The sequence below is a fragment of the Saccopteryx bilineata genome, chromosome 12 (genome assembly GCF_036850765.1).
Source record: "Saccopteryx bilineata isolate mSacBil1 chromosome 12, mSacBil1_pri_phased_curated, whole genome shotgun sequence".
Lineage (NCBI taxonomy): Eukaryota > Metazoa > Chordata > Mammalia > Chiroptera > Emballonuridae > Saccopteryx > Saccopteryx bilineata.
In genome coordinates, this window is record NC_089501.1 from 20,510,688 (window position 1) to 20,526,730 (window position 16,043).

Genomic DNA, 16,043 nt, shown 5'->3' on the forward strand with positions numbered 1-16,043 from the left:
TAATGATCAGTGCCTCAGCCCTAAAGGGGCATCTTGGCCATGCCCACAGCATTCACTAAAGTCTGATTTCTCAGATGCTATTTGAATTCTGTTTATTCCAAATATGTGTCTGTCACCCTGAAATTATATACAGAAATAAGTTTTATTGATATAAATGAATACTTTTTATGATTTACAAGGAAGATCTATTACAAAATTATAATTCTGAACGAATATGGTACTACTGATGCACCAATGATAAGAAGGACACACAATTTTATAAGTTGTTGGGATAGATTTTTACTGTTCTTTACATACACTTATAATATCTTGTAATCTTGTATTTGCAAGGCATGTCTCTGCTAAGTCTGTAGTCAAGAACGAAGAAAAACCCCAAGGATCCTATATGGGCTTCCAATACAAGACCATGGCCTCATCAGTACTCTGAACACGTGGGCTAAATAGTCATAGACTTGTCATAGTAATTTGATGAAAAATAACCTATTGAGTGAAGATATAATAAATATACAAGCCAAATATAAAACTTGATTTGTTATGCTGATTTGGGGATAATTTTACTTTTAAATTAGATAAAACATTTTTAAGAAGGAGATAAGCTAAGAATCAGTAATTTTAGCCTTAAAGTTATTTTTTAAAAATTGGAAGAAACTAATATGTGTGATGAAACAGTACTATTATTGGTGTTTTCAGATGATCATTACTTGACTTTTTTCATATTTTGTAAAAGTTAATACATATTAAAGTTTCATTCAAAGGTCATTTTAATACTAAATGTACATTAAAATTTATGAGTTTTTAAGCATAATTTTAACGTATTCTCCAAGGCCCTACCTATTGACAACACCACATTTGATCAAACCATATTAGTCTTGCAAATAATGTGACTACTTGATGGCCATTAGAAGGCCTGATGGATTTTCTCAACATATATTCCTTAAGAAATGATGAATACATCTTTTATTTAAAAAGTTCTTGTATAATAATACAAAAAGTGATTGCCAGTGTTAATACTTTTGGTTGATATCACTCTGCAATCATTATTTCCAATAAAAATGATTGACTGTCCATCATTTCATGATTGGCTGACACAAGAAGTAAAATATTCTTTTTATTGCTTTTACCATTGTTGGACTAGCCCATAGGCACTGCAGCTAAAGTTTGTTATGTGGAAGAGGATGTACTTCTCCAGAAAAATAACAATAAAATCAACTTTTATTCATCCAGGAATGTTAGTTTTGAAAGTAGATGGAAACAACAATATTTTTCAGATTATAGAGGTAGAGTCATTAAGGAGTTAGGATTTAAACCCAGATCTCCTAACTTCTAAATATATTTTTCTATTAAATAATTAATTTAAATAAATGATGTTAATAATTATATTTCTAGAATTCTGTATAAGCAAATTAAGGTAATAGATCAGAATGTCTTAGAATTCAAAAGGAAATACATATAACAAAAGTCAGACTGAAAATTCTATTAAATCCAGTCTACTCAGTATGCAATGTATTTATAAAACTTGGCTCTTTTGATAAATTACTTGACAGTTAAAAATCTTTTATAAAATATTGAAAACCTCCATATTAATATATTAGTTTAATATTGTTGCATAACAAATTACCACAAACTTAGAGGCTTAAAATAACACCCATTTATTCTCTCATAGTTCTGCATGGCAGAAGTCCAGGTGGGCTTGACTGAATACTGTTCTTAGGGTCTAATGAGACAAAACTCAAGACAGTGATTGTCCTGGGCTCTTGTCTGAGGCCCAGAGGTTGGGGTGAGGAGACCATTCACATCCAGCTCATTCAGAGTATTCAAAGAATTCAGCACCATTTGATTATTGGATTGAAGTCCTCATTTCTTTGCTGCCTGATGGCCTGGCATGGTTTTAGGTCTCAAGTGCTTCATATGTCTCTGACTTCCCCTTCTGTCACTAGCCAGAAAAAGTTATCTGCTTCAAGACTGGTGTAATTAGATTAGATCCACCTGGATAATATCCTAGGTTAAGGTAAACTTGTATAATGTGCCTGTTTTATGTCTATAGCATAACACAATCACAAAAGTAATTCATTGTTCACTATATTGACAGATTCTAGGGATTATCGTGGGGCACATTTAAGGAGCAATCATTCTGCCTACCATAATTAAAATAAAAAATAAAATTAAGCAAATTTAAGAAAACTGCTAAAGTGATTATTAAAAACACTAGATGATTACTATTTAATTTATGAATCAAAGTTTTCAATTAAAACCAAACACCTTAATTAATAAGCAAAACTTGTAACTTTACATTTTTATCTTCAGAAGGTATAAGTGGAATCAACAAGGACATTTTTATTGGACAATATTACTACTTTTAGAATATCTCTTGTATCACCAAATGATGCATGATTTAAAACTGAATTATGCTCTAATGGACCAGGTACTTGTAAGAGATGTTTTCTTATTAAACTAGCTGATTTAAAAATAAAATAATTCCTATGTTCTGTGATGATTTATTTTCATTTTTTTAAGGGTAAGCTTTCTATGTTCAACACTCTGTCTTATGTAATATGCTTTTAAATAAAGGTATTTAATTAAGAGCCTGCTCATTTTAAGTTTGTCTAAGATTGATTTAATAACATTTAGTTTGGAATATATGGTTAACTCTTTAAGAATTTCATTTATCTGGGCTTCTTAGTATATTAGAGCCCAAAATACCATTATAACAAGCAGTATTCAACAAATATGCTGTGTCATTTACTATTGACAGTATCCAACCAAGAAAACAGGCTTTCAGAAGACAGATATCACATGAAATATTGGTAAATGTCTATACTGTCACTTATGTAGGGAGAAAAAAGTTTGCCCAGTAAAAATTTTGAGGGAAATCTTCTTATTCAAAACCAGTTATGAAATTGTATTGTTGTAGTAGTTTTCAGTGTTTGGGAGAACTTTATAGTCAGTTCACACTTACAATCTAATGTCATCCAAGAGGGCTGAAGTTTACTTCAGGTGTCAGTCTAATACAAGACCAAAAAAAAAAAAATTAAGTGTTGCAGAAGAAAGGACTTTTTCTACTTCTCACCTTTCTGTCTGCAGGTGTGGTAGCTGTGAAAGAAAATTCCACAGGTGCACACCAAGAGCCATGGCAACAAAGGGACATTGAGACAACAGTAACCCACTCCAGACTTTGTGTACGAAAAAAGATTTAAAAAACCCTGGATGTAAACTACCTGTAGTTCATTCAGTATTATGTTACTTGCAACCAAAAACATTTCTAATTGAAACAATTGCTTCTTGTTTTGCTTGCATTTTTATCTAATTTACAAAAGCAATCCTGAAGCTGGAAGATACGAGCCATGCTTTTGAGATAGTAAATGCAAAGCCGTTTAGTAAATTGAAGAAAAAAAAAGTGCTTCCAAAATGGAAAAATAACTATGTATTTTTAATTCATTACTAAACATTACAGATGTATTAGTATCTCCAAATTAATATATGCAATCTAGAAACTACTTAAGCACTTAATTTAGCATACTGTAGGAAAAATATACATTTATGTTTACATATGGCCACTGAGTTGAACTTTGCCTTACAGATTTGACTATATTAAACTGCTTTTCATTAGCTCCCCCTAGCCATAGGGCTCTAGGACTATAAAAAGTAATAGAAAATATTTGGCACAAGTTAAAAAGAAAGAAATTAGTCATATATAGGTGTCTGCATACTGAAAGAGTTTCATTGTTCTTTTCAAAGGGAATTATTTTTCACTTTTTGATTCAAGAAAAAAGAATACCTTTGGGGATAGTTTTTTATTTGGAGTTACATAAAACTTAAGAGTCATGTTTATATGCTTATTAAAATCATGCCCCTTGGATATTTTCTCATTTATAGTCTGTCTTAGAAATAGTCTATTTAAGCAAACTATATTAAGGTAGGATATAATATGTCAAACTAAACTAAACATTTTTAAACATAAATCCAAATATCTAGAAATTGATTAAAATGGAACAAAAAACAAGAAAGGTAATTAATAGAGAATTAGTTGAATAACTCACAGTGCATCACTGAATTGACATATATGTTGAAGAATACTCAAGGAAACATTTCAGATAAGTGAAAAAAATTAGGTAACAAAACATGAACAAGATTCATGTTTAATTTAAACATACATGATTGAAACAGAGTTATAGAAAAATTATGAAAATAAATAAATAATATTGGTGATTATATTTAAGTATTATATTTTCCTTTTCTGAAGTTCAGATTTAAAATATTTTCTGTAAGATATTTCTTTAATTTGAAGAAAATATAAAGCTCACTTTAAAATGAACTAAGTTATGCCAGCTTTACAATGTGTACATAAATATAAAATCACAAGAAAACTTGAGTGTATGATAGCAGCATTGGTAGAAAAGAGAAGGTAGAAATTTGCCTTCTTGTATTGTCTGCAGCACAAACTATGCTTAGAATTAGGTTTCTAACAGATTCTGTCTGATTACCTAATCAGATCATCTCTCATCAAATTAGAAGTTGTGGTAACATATTTTTATAGGTATTTCTCCTAAGGGACAAGTTTTTATAGTATGAATTAGATATAACAGGATTTATGAATTAGTAGAATTTAAATCACAAGTCAGACTGTTATAAACTGATCAAGACTTAGCAAATAAGATGCTTTGTTTGGGGCAGTTTTGCTAAAATATAACTAACTTTCAACAAAAGATGAATATAGTTTAATTATTTTGATCAAGAATATTTGTTTTATGGGTACACATTTATATCTATTAAAATACCTTCATTGTTAATATTAAAACATGTAACTTAATAATTCTAAACTGTTGCTTATGAACTTGTTTTAAGAATTGATTTCCTAATCCAGTGCTTCCTAAGAATACTTCTATCACAGTTTATTAGAACTGATTACATTATTACTTTTATATTAGAAGTATATAAATGATATTGGTGAGTTAATACCAGTGTTGTTCCCTAGTTAAAAAATCATACCAGAACACATTTTATAGATTGCACTGATTGCTGTTCAATGATAAATATAACTCATTTTAGGGAATAAGTGACTCACTTATGTCCTATAATGTTTTTCTGTGTCCATAATTGTCATGTGCATTATGATGGTACTTAATAAATGTGAACTAATTCACTAGACAAACTTCTCTTTAAATTAAGCACTTAAGGAATCATGTGACCAGTATTTAAATTGTACTATCCACTTTCATCTTCTAATAATTATAATAATATTATTGAATAATAGTTTTCTAAATTGTGGTGGTTTTTAAGAGAAATTCAGTAATATGATTCAGATCATTTATTTTCTCTCTCCCCTCTCTCTATATGAATATATATATGCAACTGTTTTCCTGAAATTAATTTTAGAATCATTGTAAATTAGTGAGAAAGATAAAAAGAAATTCATTTGTCTGAAATGATAACATCCTTTTTCCAGAATTTCTACAGAAGGAATTATTTTGATTATATAATGCAAGAAGGAATTATTTTCATAAAGAATGTGTATATGAAAACCTAAAAAAAACTGCTGTTAAGATTCATGTGCTTTGTGTACGTTAACTATATTTTATAACTTAAAAACTCTAGACTTTCATTTTAGACAGATCTATTGTAAGAGAAAGAAGTAACATTGGCAATGTTATGGTGTGGCTCATTATTTTCCAAAGCGATGTTTATCTTTCTTTTAATCTGAGGCACTACATTTCTAGTTATTATGGAACTGTGACATGTAATATCACTGTGGCTCTGGGTCTGGCCAATATTTTGGCCTATTATGATTGACAGCTTTAACTAATTTTTTTCTTACACAGCTAATTTGATTTCCTCATTACAGTCACAAATACAATATGGAACCCATGATGATTCAATTACCTTTTTCAGTTGATAATGTTAACCATTTAGCTGGAAACTCAAGTTAAATCAACCTCTTAAATGTTCCACTTACACCTGCAGAAATCAACCCTTAATGGATAAATTTCATCATACAAAAGGATTTGTCTATCATTACAGATAATCTCATAATTTTTACGTAAAATATAAAATATAAGATTTTTTTCTCCCCATAACAAAAGATGAGGCTAAAGAAAAGCTAGTTTTATAGCAGAAACTATAAGTTAGGTGCTATCTGGCAAGCTTGAGACTTTGCTATCCTGTTAGGTTATCTCTCCCAGGCAGTACATCATTTTCAATTACATTCAGACTGAGAAATTGTCAATTATATCACATCAACTGGCTGTAGCAACTGGGAATGAGTTAGTACACATCTTCACACTCTTAAATAATTATGATGAGTAATTTTTTGAACAGTATGAACAATAGGGCTTATTGGCAAAAATAATTTATAGACCCAATTACAAAGGAATGTGAAATCTTCAATATTTAGCCAATCAGGTAAAACCTAGTTAGAGGAGATTTGATTTAGATAAATGGAAGTTCCTAAAATTAGAAAAGCAAGACCAAAAAAGCATAATAAAAAATGATAGGAGAATGACAAAAGATGGTATAAAAAGTTAAATGAGGGAAAGTTAATGAGTAAAGTTAAATGAGATACAGTAAAATTAGATAAAGCCCTGCCTTTGGACAATGATACAAATTAAGGATTACCCTCTGTAGCAATGTGTTGCCACACCACTAAGCATGACAATTCTCTTATAAATATTTAATAAAAAGAGTGCCTGTGAGCTAACTGGTTTTGCATAAGTTTATATAGAAAGTATATTTTTAATAACTTAAGTAGAGAAAAATTTGGGAATTATTGCTTTATTATTTACACAAGAAGACATGATGATGTAATGTAATAGTCATAATAAAATGGCAACCTGTCATGAGAACTCAAGTATTGACTATTTAAAATATATTATTCTATCCTCACATAAACCCATGCAAGTTTACTACTATTGTAGAGACTATTTACATTTGAGGAAACTGAAGCATAGTGAGACCATATGAGTTGAATATAGCCATAGAGTTCTTAAACAACAAAACCAAACTTTAGGTCTCAAGTTCTTAATCTCTATATGACATTTATTTGAATGTGATCCATTATCATCTCTATCCCTCCATAAAAATCATAATTTTGGTGACAAAAACATAGTATTTTTCAGTCTGATATTTTTAAAACCAGACTAAGTGTAGTTTACATTTACATATACTCATAAATGTAAGTAACAAAGTATAAGTAATATCTAAATTAATCTGGATAAAGATTCCAGATTCTTATTATTCGATATATGATATTGAAATAGTGACCATGCCATGTTTATGAAATGGTTAAAGACAACATTTTCAACATTAAATAAGCTTAAAATATAATTTCAATTGTAAAACAGATTTTTCACAGCATTGACATTCTTTTGCCCCATTAGGAAGCATGCTTACCAATGGCAAATTTTCAGGGAAGTTTAGTGTATATAATACAGTGTGTTTCATCAGCTCTTACCAATATTTACTTATGTTGTTTTTTGGATTTAGTAAATACTGCTTATTTAGCTGTCCATTTTTAGTAAGGAGGGCATAATGTGTCATCATGAACAAAGGACATGATAAAACACTTTGTTTAGTCATTCTTTTATTTTTCTTAGTCACTTGAACAAAGTCACAGGAAACTCTAGGAACTTCTTTTTTCTTACCTTCTTACTCTTAAATTAGGACCCAGCACTTCACTATATTCTAAAACTAAAATACAAATCTTCAAAGCAATTGAATAAGTATTGATGTTTTTACATAAAAAGTTTTTGAGATGAATTCATACATCATAATACGGAACAAACTTAGCTGTCTCATTAGATCTCTGTGCTTAAACTGGGATATTTGCTATTGTCAGCTCAGCTTCCTTACCTTATTTCTAGTCCCCAGCTCTCAAGTCAAACAGCCTTTCAAAACCCTTTTATCTTAGACCATTTTGTTTTGCCCTTATGTTAGTATCTCTGAGAATTGCACCTGTCTAGCATTTAGATGAACCCAACACCTGGAAAACAGCTGAGTCATTAGTATTAATTATACTTAATCATCAAGTTGGGCTCTCAGTCCTCACTCCTCTGAGTGATCTTAGCATAATCATAAAAACCAAATCTGGGAGGTTTGCAACTGAAAACACCAAGATTTTCTCCATATTGCTCCTCATTTCTTTCTTGATATACAAAATGTTTTCTTGGTACCTATTCTGTGCAAAGTACTAACTTAACAAATTACTGACAGAAACATAACTTTTTAAATGGTCCCTTTTTGCAGGAGTTTATGCAAATAGAGATAAGGCATATGGAATGAAAATAGGGCAAGCAGGATTTTCCTGGAGCACTAAGCATGACTAAGCCGATTCCAAATGGATATCATTCAGGAGGTGCAATTTAAGTTGACCTTTGAAGAAAAATCAAATATTGATAAGTGGTAAATCGAGTATCTAGGGAATAAAAATTATTAAACAATGAAGGAATAGCACATAAAAAGACACAGAGGTAGCAAGTAGCTTTCCATGCACATGGGACAGCATGTAATCCAGTATATTTAGAATCCACAATGAAATGTGTCCAAAATATAACATGATACAGGATCATTGAAGGTACTTGAACTATAAAATAAAGATTTCAGGGATTCTAAGATGGCAGCGGAGTAGACAGACATACAAACTGCCACCTCCCAGGATCAAACTGGATTACAAGTTAATTTAAGAACAATCATCATAAAAAAACAACTTTGGACTAAAAGAACAGGACTTGAAAACCAAGGAGCACAGAAGAGACCACACTGAGACTGGTAGGAAGTGTGGGAATGCTGTGGGGGCTCCCCCACTCCTAGGAGTGAGGGGTGACTGAGGGTCCAGAGGAACTCTCATGGCAGGGGGAGAGACCCTGGGAGGTGGGAATCCTCAGCCCCAGGGATGAAACCCCAGCCTAGAGACCCAGAGACTGGGGGAGATAGCCTGACAGCACTGAGTGGGGAGAAGAGCAGATTTCTGTCTGCAAGAAACAGATTGCATAGAATGGGTTTCAGCCTTAAAGGGCCAGCACAGAGATCCTCTCTCACAGCCACTCTGGGGATTAAACAAGCTGAGAGAGCTGGTCTTGTGTGAGGAGAGTGGGGGGATCAAGACACAGGGACAAAAATGGTGATGGGGAGAAGAACACCTGTGCTGAATCATTCTCCAATACTGAGATGGTCATATGCAGGGGAGGGGGCACTCCTTATGTCCATCATGAGCCTAGTGTAAGTCCAATTGACCCACCTTCAGAAAGCTCTCCAGATCCATTCAGCACGAAAGGCATTTGGAAAGGAGGAAGTAAAGGAGAGGGGCAGTGACTCAGGTTTCTGGGGAGACCTGAGTTACACCTCCTCCTTCTGATACTGAGAATGTGAGCCACCCCTAGAAAGTACCTGGATAGACAATGCCTTCCCATTCTCACACCCACCACATTCCTGTGGACTTACCATACAGAAAAAAAAAAAGGCTGGGATAGATTTTGAACTGGGGCCAAAGAGCAAGATACACCCACTATCACCCCCATGTCCTAATCACAAAAATTTCCTGCTATGCTCAACAAAAAAGCAGCAGGGAAATTAAGACTTTTATGTGGCTCACCTTGTTAGGGAAAATTAAAATCCAAGCAACCAACAGAAGTTGAGGGATTAAGCCCTGGAGGAAGGGCAGCATTTCCTGTACCAACCTCAGCCGCCCTAACCCAGCAAGCTTGCAATCAGCACACAGAAAAATGGGAAGGGAGAGAAATGCAATCCAAATGAATCAACAAGAGAAATCCCAGAAAAAGAACTGAATGAGATATAAGTAGCCAAATTAACAGATGCAGAGTTTAAAATAATGATTGTTAGGATGCTTAAGGATCTTAGAGTTACAATGAATGGACATAATAAGCACCTAAATAAAGAAATAGCAAGCATCAAAAAGGACATTGAAATCATAAAAAAATAATAAGAAATGATCATTACAACATTAGAAATGAAGACTTCACTAGAAGGAATCAACAGCAGGCTGGATAAAGCAGAGGATAGAATGATAGAATCAGAAACTGAGATAAATGAAAACACAGAAACAAATCAGCAAAAAGAAAAGAGGATCAAAAAGTCTGAGGAAACTCTGAGAAAGCTCTGTGACAACATAAAGAGAAATAACATCCACATCATAGGGGTTCCTGAAGGAGAAGAGAAAGAACAAGGGATAAAGAACCTGTTTGAGGAAATCATAGCTGAAAACTTCCCTAAATTGATGAAGAAAAAAGTCACACAAGTTCAAGAAGGACAGAGAGTCCCATTCAGGAGAAACCCAAAGAGACTTACACATCATAATTAAAGGATACATCATAATTAAAATACCAAAGTTAAGAGACAAAGAATAATAAAAGCTGCAAGAGAAAAGCAGTCAATCACCTATTAAGGAGCCCTCATAAGGATGACATCTGACTTTTCAACAGAAACACCTGAAGCCAGAAGGGAATGGCAAGAAGTACTCAAAGAAATGTAAAACAAGAGCCTATAACCAAGACTTTTTTATCCAGCAAGGCTATTGTTTAAAATTGAGGGAGAAATTAAAAGCTTTCCAGATTAAAAAAAAAACAACTCAAGAAATTTATTATAACCAAACCAATGTTGCAAGAAATGTTAAGGGGCCTGTTGTAAACAGAGCAAAGAAAAAAATCTAGATAAAGAGAAATGTAGATTTAAAGAATAAAATGACAATAAACAACTACATATCAATAATAACCTGATATGTAAATGGGCTAAATGCTTCAATCAAAAGTCATAGGGTAGCTGCATGGATAAGAAAGCAGGACCCATATATATGCTGTCTATAAGAGACCTACCTCAAAACAAAAGATATGCATAGACTGAAAGTGAAGTGATGGAAATAAATATTTATACAAATGGAAATGAAAAAAAAGCTAGGGTACCAATACAGTGGTACCTTGAGATACAAATAGACCAACATACAAATTTTCTAAGATACAAGCTGTAACTCGGTCCATATTTTTGCTTGAGATCCATGCGAAATTTCGAGATAAGAGTCATGATTTGTAAAGCTGCCGCTAGTTGGCATGTTGACACATGGGTCCAGTATCAGAAGTTTGATATACAAGTTGACTGACTTATGAGTTCGGTTACAGAATGAATTAAATTTGTATCTCAAGGTACCACTGTACTTATATCTAATAAAATAGACTTTAAAACAAAGGCTATAGTAAGAAATAAAGAAGGTCACTACATAATGATAAAGGGAGAAATCCAACAGGAAGATATAACCATTATAAATATCTATGCACCTAATATAGAAGCACATAAATATATAAAGCAGATTATGATAGACATAAAGGGTGAGATCAACAGAAATACTATAGTAGTAGGGGATTTTAATACTCCACTAACATCAATGGATAGTTCCTCAAGAAAGAAAATTAACAAAGGAACAGCAGACTTAAAGGACACACTAGAACAACTGGATTTAATAGATGTCCTCAGAACCTTTTATCCTACAGCAGCAGAATATATATTCTTTTCAAGTGCTCATGATACATTCTCAAGGATAGACCACATGTTAGGACACAAAATGTGTCTCAATAAATTTAAGAAGACTGAACTCATATCAAGCATCTTCTCTGACCACAATAACATGGAACTAGAAATCAACTACAATAGAAAGGCTGAAAAACATTCAAATACTTGGCAACTAAACAGCATGTTGTTAAATAACAAATGGGTTAACAATAAGATCAAGGAAGAAAATATTTCTGAAACAAATGAAAATGAACATACAACAACTCAAAATCTGTGGGACACAGCAAAAGCAGTCCTGAGAAGGAAGTTCATAACATTACAGGCATACCTTAAGAAGCAAGAAAAAGCTCAAATAAACAACTTAACCCTGCATCTAAAAGAACTAGAAAAAGAACAGCAAGTAAAACCCAGAGGAAGTAGAAGAAAGGAAATACTAAAGATAAGAGTACAAACAAATGACATAGAGGCTAAGAAAACAATACAGAAGATCAATGAAACCAAGAACTGGTTCTTTGACAACCTAAACAAGATTGATGAACCTTTAATCAGACTCAAAAAAAAAAAAAAAAAAGAGGACTCAAATAAATAAATAAAATTAGAAATTGGAATGGAGAAGTAACAACTGACACAGCAGAAATACAAAGGATTGTAAGAAAATACTATGAAGAACTGTATGCCAAAAAATTAGACAACCTAGGTGAAATAGACAAATTCCTTGAAACATATAATCTTTCAAAAATCAATCTGAAACAATTTGAAAACCTAAACAGAACAATTACAACAAATGAAATTGAAACAGTTGTCAAAAAACTCCTAATAAATCAAAGCCCTGGGCTTTATAGGTGAATTCTACCAAATATTGAAAGAAGAACTAACTCCTATCCTTCTCAAGCTATTTCAAAAAATTCAAGAGGAGGAAAGGCTTCCAAGCTCTTTTTATGAGGTGAGCATAATCCTCATTCTAAAACCAGGCAAAGACACTACAAAGAAAGAAAAGTATAGGCTAATATCCCTGATGAATATAGATGCTAAAATTCTCAACAAAATGTTAGCAAACCGGATACAGCAATATATGAAAAAAATTATACATTATGATCAATTGGAATTTATTCTGGGGAGGCAAGGATGGTACAATATTTGTAAATCAATCAATGTGTTTCATTACATAAAAGGAAGGAGAAAATCAAAAGATAATATCAGTAGATGCAGAAAAAGCATTGGATAAAATCCAGCACCCATTTACAATTAAAACTCTCAGCAAAGTGGAAATACAGGGAACATACCTCAACATAATAAAGGCCTTCTAAGACAAACCCACAGCCAACATCATACTCAATGGGCAAAAAATAAAAGCAATCCCCTAAGATCAGGAACAAAACAGGGGTGCCCCCTTTCACCACTCTTATTCAACATAGTTCTGGAAGTCTTAGCCACAGCAATCAGACAGCAAGAAGAAATAAAAGGCATCCAAATGGAAAAAGAAGAAGTAAACTATCATTCCCTGATGATATGATATTGTATATAGAAAATCCTATAGTAGAGTCAGTCAAAAAACTACTGGACCTGATAAATGAATTCAGCAAGGTGGCAGGATATAAAATTAATACTCAGAAATCAGAGGCATTTTTATATTATTTAATCACCAACAATGAACTGTCTGAAAGAGAAATTAAGAAAACAATCCCCTTCACTATTGCAACAACAACAAAAAATAAAGTACCTAGTAGTAAATTTAACCAAGGAGGTTCAAGACTTGTACTCAGAAAATTATAAAACATTGATAAGAGTGACATCAGAGAAATGGCGCCGTGAGAAGCACTCCCAATACCTCTTCCCAAAATTTCAACAAGGTCTTCAACCAGTGACAGAAAAATCTATCCTTGGAGCATCTGGAAGACCCACACACTGAACACGAAGGTATAATCAATCCTGTAGGAAATAAGATGGAGAAAGGAACACCCCGCCTTCCTCACTAACCTGAGCAAGGCTGCTTTCACCTGGGACTGAGAGTGGAGGCTAAGGGGGGGCAAAGGGTGTGGAGGGAGCCAGGCTGCAGCACAGATGTCCAAGCGGAGGAAAGAGTGTGCCTGTGGTGACTCAGCCCTCGTGAGCTAATGCCCGCGCTATCCGGCAAAGGCTGGTGAGCAGCGGCCGCCATTAGCCCCAATATCCTGGTCAGCGAGCGTGGATAGTGTGTGAGAAATTCCTTCTAGCACCCCAGGAGTGGGCACCTGTGTTCCTGGACAGAAGGACAGGGTCAGAGGCCTCTGGGTGGGCTGTGACCAGAGTCTTGGTGTGGTCCTTGCACCCTGAACAGCGGAGTGTGGGGAGTGCACAAAAGCGAACTTCCCTACACCTGAACTTCTCCGGGCGGGAAGGGCACCTCACCCAGCTAACCTCACCTCATTCAGGCTAACATCTGAATGTTAAGAAGAAAAAAATACTGAAGCACTAGGGGGAGGGGCATGCAGGCAGCTTGCAGACTGACTCCGGAGCAGAACTGCAGATCCAATCACTGAAATTAGCTTTACCCATAGTCTGCTCACCTTGCAACTGACCTACACAGCTCTGACAAGATCTCTCTCAGTTCAGCGGTCTAAGACAAGAGGCATGATATTTTCTAGTGCCTCTTACTATGCATGTCGGGGTGGGAGCAACTTTCTGTTAGCCGATACAGGGTGAAAAACATATTCCCATGGAAAAAAACTCAGAGAACACTGCAGAAGTTAGATAGGCTAGGCTGTAGGCTTTTTAACAAGGAAGAAGCCTGCAGAGAGCAATACCACGGAACACTAACACTAAGGCAAATTTAACTAGATATACCTGGGGAACTGAACAGAAGTCAACATGCCCCCCTACCTGATTAAGCTGGTGGCACCGATTGGCAGAGCTTTCATACTTTAAAAAGAGGGACTTGGCAGCCTTTAAGACCTCCTGTTCTGCAGGCAGTGACTAGGGCATCTTCTTCCCAGCCAAAACAGGTTACAAAGTGCAAAAAACCTGGGGAGAGTGGTCCCACAGAGTGCTGAGGCATACGGGACATGCCTAGAGGCTCATCAAAAGGCACCTTAGAGCAATTGGCTCCCAGTCCTGCCTGATTATGCTGATGGCTCTGACTGACAGAGCCTTACCCAGAGCCTGCACTGAGTGGGGATAGAGTGGGGATTTGCCAGCTCTTTAAACCTCTTACTCTCCAGGCAGATGCAGCATCAACCTCATAGCTGGATCATCAGGCTACTAATTCAGGAAGGAGAGACTAGGAACGAGGCTCCAGGAAAACGGACTCTATCATTGTTGGAGCCTGCGAATGCTAACGAGCCCCAACTACCAATGAGACTGAAGCCTAATATATGACATTGCAACAAAGACTCATCAACTGCAAATTTCTATCTAAGTATACAACAGGGGCAGAGCCTGGGGTACAGAGCCACTGACCAGGAAGAGGGAGAGGAAAAAAAAAAGGAAGAATATAACCTCTCAAAATCAAGAAAAATCCACAGACTTTATAACTTTTTCCACTTTTTTTTGTTTCTTTCGTTTTCTTTATTATTTTTTTTCTTCTCTTCCACCTTGGTCCTTTTATTCTCTGCCAATCTTATTCTTTTCTCTTCTTGAACTACATTACCCAAAAGTGTTACATTTCCCATTTTCCTTCTTTTCTTCTTCCTTTCTCTCTATGAGAGTTACGCTCCAAAACCCTTAACTCTCTCTTTTTCTTTTCTTTCTTTTTTCATCTTTTCTTTTTTCCCTTTTTTTTCCTTCCCTCTCTATTCATTTCTTCTTTTCTCCTTTACTTTTCCTCTCATTAAATCCACACTCATAAACAAATTATTTTATTTGGGACTCAAATTTTCTCTTTGTGGCATTTTGGGCACTTTTTACTTCACTTTTTAACTCATTAGCATTCGCCCCAACCCCGGCTCTCCATTCTATTTAGTTTTTATTCCACTTAATACAATAGTATTTTTTTCTTTTTCCTGTTTCCCTCTTATACCTCTCATTATATCTCTCAGTAAAACATCACTTACAAGCAAATAATTTTATTCTTGATCCAAATGTTTTCTTTTTTTCATTTTGTGGGTCCCTACTTCCTTTTTTGCATGTTTATCACATCTCCCCAACTCAGACCCTCTGTTATAGGTAGTTTATGTTCCACTTAGCACAATATAATTCACAGTTTATCATGGTATTTCCTCAAGGAGGAAGGGAAAAGAGGGGAAAAAAGAAATAATTTTTTTCCATTTTTTCCTTTTTATTCTTTATTAATTCTCAGTGCTATTAACAAGACCATCCCCAGATGCCATTAAGGAAAAGGAAATAGAATATCATGGATACAAAAGACAGAGATGTAGCACAGATAGATAAGGAAAAATCTATGGAGAAAAAAAATATTGGGAACCTTGGAGCAAAATGACAGAGAATATAAAATAGAAATTCTAAAAATACTCAGATATATACAAGAAAACACAGAAAGGTAATTTAGGGGGCTCAAAAAACAACAAACACAAAAAATCTATTACCAAGGAAATTGAAACTAT

General features: G+C 34.2%; 1 protein-coding gene and 1 long non-coding RNA gene across 3 annotated transcripts in view; one reads left to right on the forward strand and one right to left on the reverse strand.

Moving 5' to 3' along the window:
* Positions 1-16,043, forward strand: part of NKAIN2 (sodium/potassium transporting ATPase interacting 2) — a 1,024,603-nt gene that overhangs the window by 549,761 nt on the left and 458,799 nt on the right. The gene's annotated exons all lie outside the window — the stretch shown is intronic.
* Positions 8,283-16,043, reverse strand: part of LOC136316146 (uncharacterized) — a 29,016-nt gene continuing 21,255 nt past the window's right edge. The window contains exon 3 of the long non-coding RNA XR_010727655.1: positions 8,283-8,361. This is a non-coding gene — a long non-coding RNA (uncharacterized lncRNA). The remainder of the gene's footprint in view (positions 8,362-16,043) is intronic.